The sequence below is a fragment of the Triticum aestivum genome, chromosome 6B (genome assembly GCF_018294505.1).
Source record: "Triticum aestivum cultivar Chinese Spring chromosome 6B, IWGSC CS RefSeq v2.1, whole genome shotgun sequence".
Lineage (NCBI taxonomy): Eukaryota > Viridiplantae > Streptophyta > Magnoliopsida > Poales > Poaceae > Triticum > Triticum aestivum.
Window position 1 is genome coordinate 15033378 of NC_057810.1, and position 6209 is coordinate 15039586.

General features: G+C 41.5%; 1 long non-coding RNA gene across 1 annotated transcript; it reads left to right on the forward strand.

Moving 5' to 3' along the window:
* The first annotated feature begins 347 nt into the window (after positions 1-347).
* LOC123133144 (uncharacterized) lies at positions 348-1819 on the forward strand. Its single transcript, XR_006465168.1, has 3 exons — positions 348-582; positions 668-936; positions 1587-1819. It is a non-coding gene; the product is annotated as an uncharacterized lncRNA (long non-coding RNA).
* The last annotated feature ends 4390 nt before the right edge of the window (positions 1820-6209 follow it).

Consider the following 6209-nt stretch of genomic DNA (forward strand, 5'->3'; position numbering starts at 1 on the left):
CGTTGGGACGAATTGACTAATCCATCTACTAGTATTCTCCTTCTCCATCCCGCTGCCATAGCCATGGCACGGAGACGGAGGCGGTGGCAAGGCCTCGCGCCGGATGTGATCCGCGACATTGCCGGACGGCTGCACCACGCTGCGGATTTCGTTCGCTTCCATGCCTTGTGCAACGAATATGGCGATGTCTAACTGTATGCGCGCGCAACGCCAATCGCTGCCGTCGCTGTTTCATTTGGATGCGAGCGAGCGTGGCCCACCTGGCCCCATCCAATCATCCCTCTTCCAATTTTCTTCTGGATATACGGTATGAATACAGTCAAATCATATGTACCATGCCTACGCCCCGTACCTACTCGTACTCGCCCACGACTGCCATCATTTACACCACGACCCAGCTACCCCATCCACGCCGAGCCAATCCAGATTTCAATTTTTGAATCGCGTCCGGAAGACGCTCCTCATCGCCGTGAACCACTCCGGTCGGCCAACGCAGTACCGCGCACCCCCGCCGGCCAACGCAGTACCCACGATGGAGCCAACGGATCTTGAACCGGAGTCACTCACAGATCTGCTGTTCAGGTTGGTTTCCATCTCAAAAGCTTTTCTTTTCATCGCGTTCTCCACCATGGCCTTCAATCTCTCTTGCGTGGGATGCCATGAACAGCTTTTGTTCGGCGCCGCCCGCTGCGGTGTGCGTCCCAGATACGGGATGGACCGAGGATGAAGACGACGGGGAGCATGTCTTATCTCCAATAAGCACCTCCTTCCCCAAGCGAAGACGGAGGAAATCTTCGGCTACTGATTAAAAATCCGAAGTTTCACGGTCCAATCCAATTTTTTCCACCGTCCCAGATATTGATTCCAAGGACACCACTGCCAGCCACAGTTCGCCCTCGCCTGAATCGCCACACACTCCTGCTCCAGGCCGGGAAGGTACTCTCTCTCCATCTCATTAATGTTTGTCCTCGATCATGATTTTGTCTCCACAGAGTATAGATGCATCATAATCAATATTTTTGTGTCGAGGAATCATTCCAGTGGTTTATTCTTTCTAGTCAAATAATAATCAGGTCGGTTACAAATTCTCATTGGTCTTATATTGTACAGTAAGATAAAATATGGATGAGAGGGACAGTTCGACCAGTGCGGGCAGAAGCCCTGCAATTAGTTATGAGTTCGATCCACTCTTGTCGGATTTGGGGAGCCAAACTATATCTCGATAGCAATATAATTGTGCAGATTTCTATCCACATTATAGTTGCGGTGAGAATCATGCAGATGTGTTGAACAATATGAGACACATTTCCAAATCAGAGCCCTATGAGGATTTTTTCACTTTTGTGGATCAAATTGTTGTTATTTCTTGGTACGTGTTGAATTCAAACTGCTTGATGGCCATATATGATTTGCGTATAAAGTGCTCATAAATATATATAGTCCATGCTGGCAAGTAATGCAAGTAATTTTCAGTCTTAGTTGTGTGCAAGGCAAGTAATTCTGGACCCATATTGGAGCAATGTGCACTTCACTTTTCCTATTTTTAAATTTCTTTGCAAGATGTTTAACAATTCTCAATTATGTAGTGTCTGACATGGCAAGATACCAGACTGCTGTGCCACATTACCAGGAAGGAGAAGTGCTTTGGACAAGGCCATGAGAAATTATGCGGATAGGGAGTTAGAGTGCGTCATAAATCCAGAGATCAGCCAAGAGTTCGATTCTTTGGCTGAAGCTTACGACTCCTACGACCTGTACTCTTGGGAAACAGGATTTGGTATTAAGTATGGTCAATGCCAAAGAAACATACAGGGATGCAAGACAGTATTCAGCGAGCTGGGATTAATTCTTGCTGCTTGCTTACAGATTTGTAGTTCAAGATGAATACGGTTTAGTAGCACATAGACCGTACCATCACCTTTGGAATGCCTACAGTTCAGCTGGTTGCCTCTTTTTATTTATTTATATCTTCCTGCAACCGACTTTCACGCATGCAGTATATGCCTTTTTCTGTTGATTGTTAAGTTCTAAAGCTAGCTAAATGGATTTTTGTCCTCAAAAGACTAGCACTGCAATGAGCTTTGTACAGATCAACTAAGGTGCAGCTTATTTTACGTGTATTTGTTTGTGCTGGCCAATAGAATTTCTTTGATATGTTCATTGTGTTTTCTCACTATTTAGTGCTATGGAATTTGGTCAGCATGCTTTATTTAGCTCCTTGATGTAGCCAAAATATGCCTGTGATATTGTCAACACTAGACACTTGGTCGCATATAACACTAGACAATTTGATCAAACGTGCTGGACACTTACGACCTTGAGACCGATGGAATTTATCAAGTTTTTTTTCCAACCGCACACGATTCTTGCCATATCACTTTGATATATTAGTTTTCAGTGTTTCAATTGGACCTTTGTAGGATATTAGTATTAAGCTAGTCCCCCGGATATAGAACTTTGATTCAACATGACCGGTGCTTCAGTGCTCAATCACAAAGGACTTTGATGCTACTCGCGTTTCATTTGGACCTTTGTAGGATATTAGTACGAAGATGGTCCCCCGGATATAGAACTTTGATTCAACGTGCCCAGTGCTTAAGAGCGCAATCACGAAGGACTTTACATGCTACTCGTGTTTCAGTTGGACCTTTGTAGGACGGCAATATGAAGCTAAACCCCTGGATAAACATCTTTGATTCGCCATGCCCGGTACTTAAGCGCTTGATCATGAAGGATTTTGATTCAACATGAACGGTGCTTAAGTGCTCGATCCTGAAGGACTTTGATTCAACATGATCGGTGCTTAAGTGCTCGATCACGATGGACTTTAGATGTTAATCATGTTTCAATTGGACCTTTGCAGGACATTAGTATGAAGATAACCCCCTGGATAAAGAACTTTGATTCGACATGCTCGGTTCTTAAGCGCTCGATCATGAAGGACTTTGATTCAACATGACCGGTGCTTAAGTTCTCGATCGCGAAGGACTTTGATTCAACATGATCGGTGCTTAAGTGCTCGATCATGAAGGACTTTAGATTCTATATGTGTTTCAATTGGACCATTTTAGCACTTTGAACCAATGTGTCTGGTACATAAGCCCACGAACCAGAAGGACTTAACAAGTTCACTCCAGCTACAAATGATTCTTGCTATATCACTTTGATATATTAGTTTTCGGTGTTTCAATTGACTTTTGTAGGATATTAGTACGAAGCTAGTCCCCCGGATATAGAACTTTGATTCAACATGGTCGGTGCTTAAGTTCTCAATCACGAAGGATTTAGATGCTACTCGTGTTTCAACTGGACCTTTGTAGGACATTATTACGAAGCTAGATGCCCGGATAAAGAACTTTGATTCAATATGCCTGGTGCTTAAGCGCTCGATTTCGTTCCATGTAGATTTCGTTCTCGACTAGACACACGATATTATTTGAGATGGCAACCGCACCCGTAATATGGACTTTCACATAATATGGCCGGTCTTTTATGGCATATGTAGAAGAACTTTACTGGCACACACCCGATTTTGGATCTTTACAATTTGACATTCACATGCCATGATCAGTCTTTCATGGACTAGGTAGAAGGACTTATATGAGTTGGCAATCTCACCCCTTATATGAACTTTCACATAATATGACATGTCTTTTATGACATATGCAGAAGAACTTTAGTGGCTAATCTTTACAAATTGATATTCGCATAGAATGGCCGGTCTTCTATGGCCTTGGTAAAAGGAGTATAGCGATACATATATCAGATCGGGACTCTCCTCGTCCCATGTCGAATTCGTTCTCGACTAGACACAAGATATTATTTGAGTTCGCAACCGCACCCCTAATATAGATTTTCACATACTATGACCGGTCTTTTATGGCATATATATAAGAATTTAGTGGCACACACCCGTTTTCTGATCTTTACAAATTGACATTCACATACCATGATCGGTCTTTCATGGCCTAGGTAGAAGGACTTTAACAATACACAAAGGATATCGGGACTCTCCTCGTCCCATGTCGGTTTCGTTCTCGACTTGACACAAGATATTATTTGAGCTGGCAACCGCACCCGTAATATGGACTTTCACATAATATGGCCGGTCTTTTATGGCATATGTAGAAGAACTTTAGTGGCACACACCCGATTTTGGATCTTTACAAATTGACATTCACATGCCATGATCGGTCTTTCATGGCCCATGTAAAGGGACTTATATGAGTTTCACACAATAGGACATGTCTTTTATGACATATGTAGAAGAACTTTAGTGGCTAATCTTTACAAATTGATATTCGCATACAATGGCCGGTCTTCTATGGCCTTGGTAAAAGGAGTATAGCGATACATATATCAGATCGGGACTCTCCTTGTCCCATGTCGAATTCATTCTCGATTAGACACAAGATATTATTTGAGTTCGCAACCGCACCCCCAATATAGATTTTCACATACTATGACTGGTATTTTATGGCATATATATAAGAATTTAGTGGCACACACCCGATTTCGGATCTTTACAAATTGACATTCACATACCATGATCGGTCTTTCATGGCCTAGGTAGAAGGACTTTAACAATACACAAAGGATATTGGTGTTTCATTGCAACCTATGTCTGACCAACTGCACCTAACCAGGCATCAATTTTACGAGTGATCTAAGATGAAGGACTTGAGTTTAGGTAAATGACTAGCCAGCTACACATAATTTGACCTTTGTACTTTAGCACTTTAGCAAGCATCTAACTAACCGCAATTCCTCCAATCGTCTTCTTCGGCAATTCGTTCAATCTCTTGTGTCGTGCCCATATTCAGCTAGAGGAGGAGGACGACGACGAGTGCCTTCCTCCAAATTTCCAGAGCTATCCTCCTTCCTCATATATCATCATATACACAAAGACGTGCACATCTCTTGTTGTTGAGCAAATCTTACAGTATCCTTTGGCAATACATTTTGGTATATAGTATTTTTTTTGTGGGGAGGTATATACTACTGATTCATTCATTCCACTACACATTCATATTCACATAACACTGCGTACACATCTAGAACATTGGACCATGTGATGCTTCTCTTCTGTTCGGAGTCAAGTCATCAACCACACACCACCTCGCGGATCCGCATCTCCATTTAGGTGGAAAGGTGGTGTACTCAGCTCTGTCATCAAACTCGTTAGATATCATACTTGCATTTTACCTCGGTTTCGTCGTCCACAATATCCTCGTCATACTAAATGTTGATGTATTAATCGAGGCAAGTAGTGCGATAGAAGTATAGCTGCCTATTTTTAGTATTAAGTTTAGCGTTACCAATTTTTAATTAGTATTTTTTCTAGAGAGATTTTTGTACATTTAGTTGAATGGTATGGTTTTTTTTTGAAAATTTACTTGAACGTTACATTGTATAAACAGTTTAAGAAAATTACACATACTATTTTGCATGTCCACCGCACTTGCCAAAGGTCCTAATTAATTTAACCAGTATAGTTCATCTGCCAAGTATTTGCTACGCAGTTATCGGCAAGGCCGTTTTTGTGAGTGACTAAAATAATGCAGTGGACACAATGGGCGATCGGGTAGTGGTAAAGCTGGACCAAGTTTCTTTTTGTGGTACGACTCAGTTCTTTGTTGTGTGCAATCCGTGAGGTGTTATAGCCTAACCTTTGTTCGAACGCTGATATTAATTGATGAAAATGTTAAGGCCCACATGTGTGGACGCTTGCACATCGCCCACACGCCTTCATCATCACTCATTTTGTTATGTATGAATAGATGATATCAGCAGATTTTTTTGGTTTTCGGCTTAAAAATGTTGTATCTCTTAAATAAAAAAGCAAACTAAAAATCCGTTTTCACCATTAAATCCGTCTCGACGAGATCTTCAAAACTAGACCCCATATTGATATGTTTCGACGATTTTTTTTTGCCAGAAGTTGCCATGATGTTTACACTGCAGTTGCCATAGGGCTTAAACTAAAGTTGCCATGTGGCAATTTTAGTTTGTAGATCATGGCAATTTTACTATTTTGATGATGGCAACTCCAGTACTTTGACCATGAAAATTATTTTTCGTATGAACCATGGCAATTTTACGTGCATGTATCATGGCAATTTTAGTTTATGGTTCATGGCAAGTCTAGTTTCTTAATTCCCCGTTTTATAAATGTCAAAATTTACTTTTAAATGTAGAAGAAAATAGCT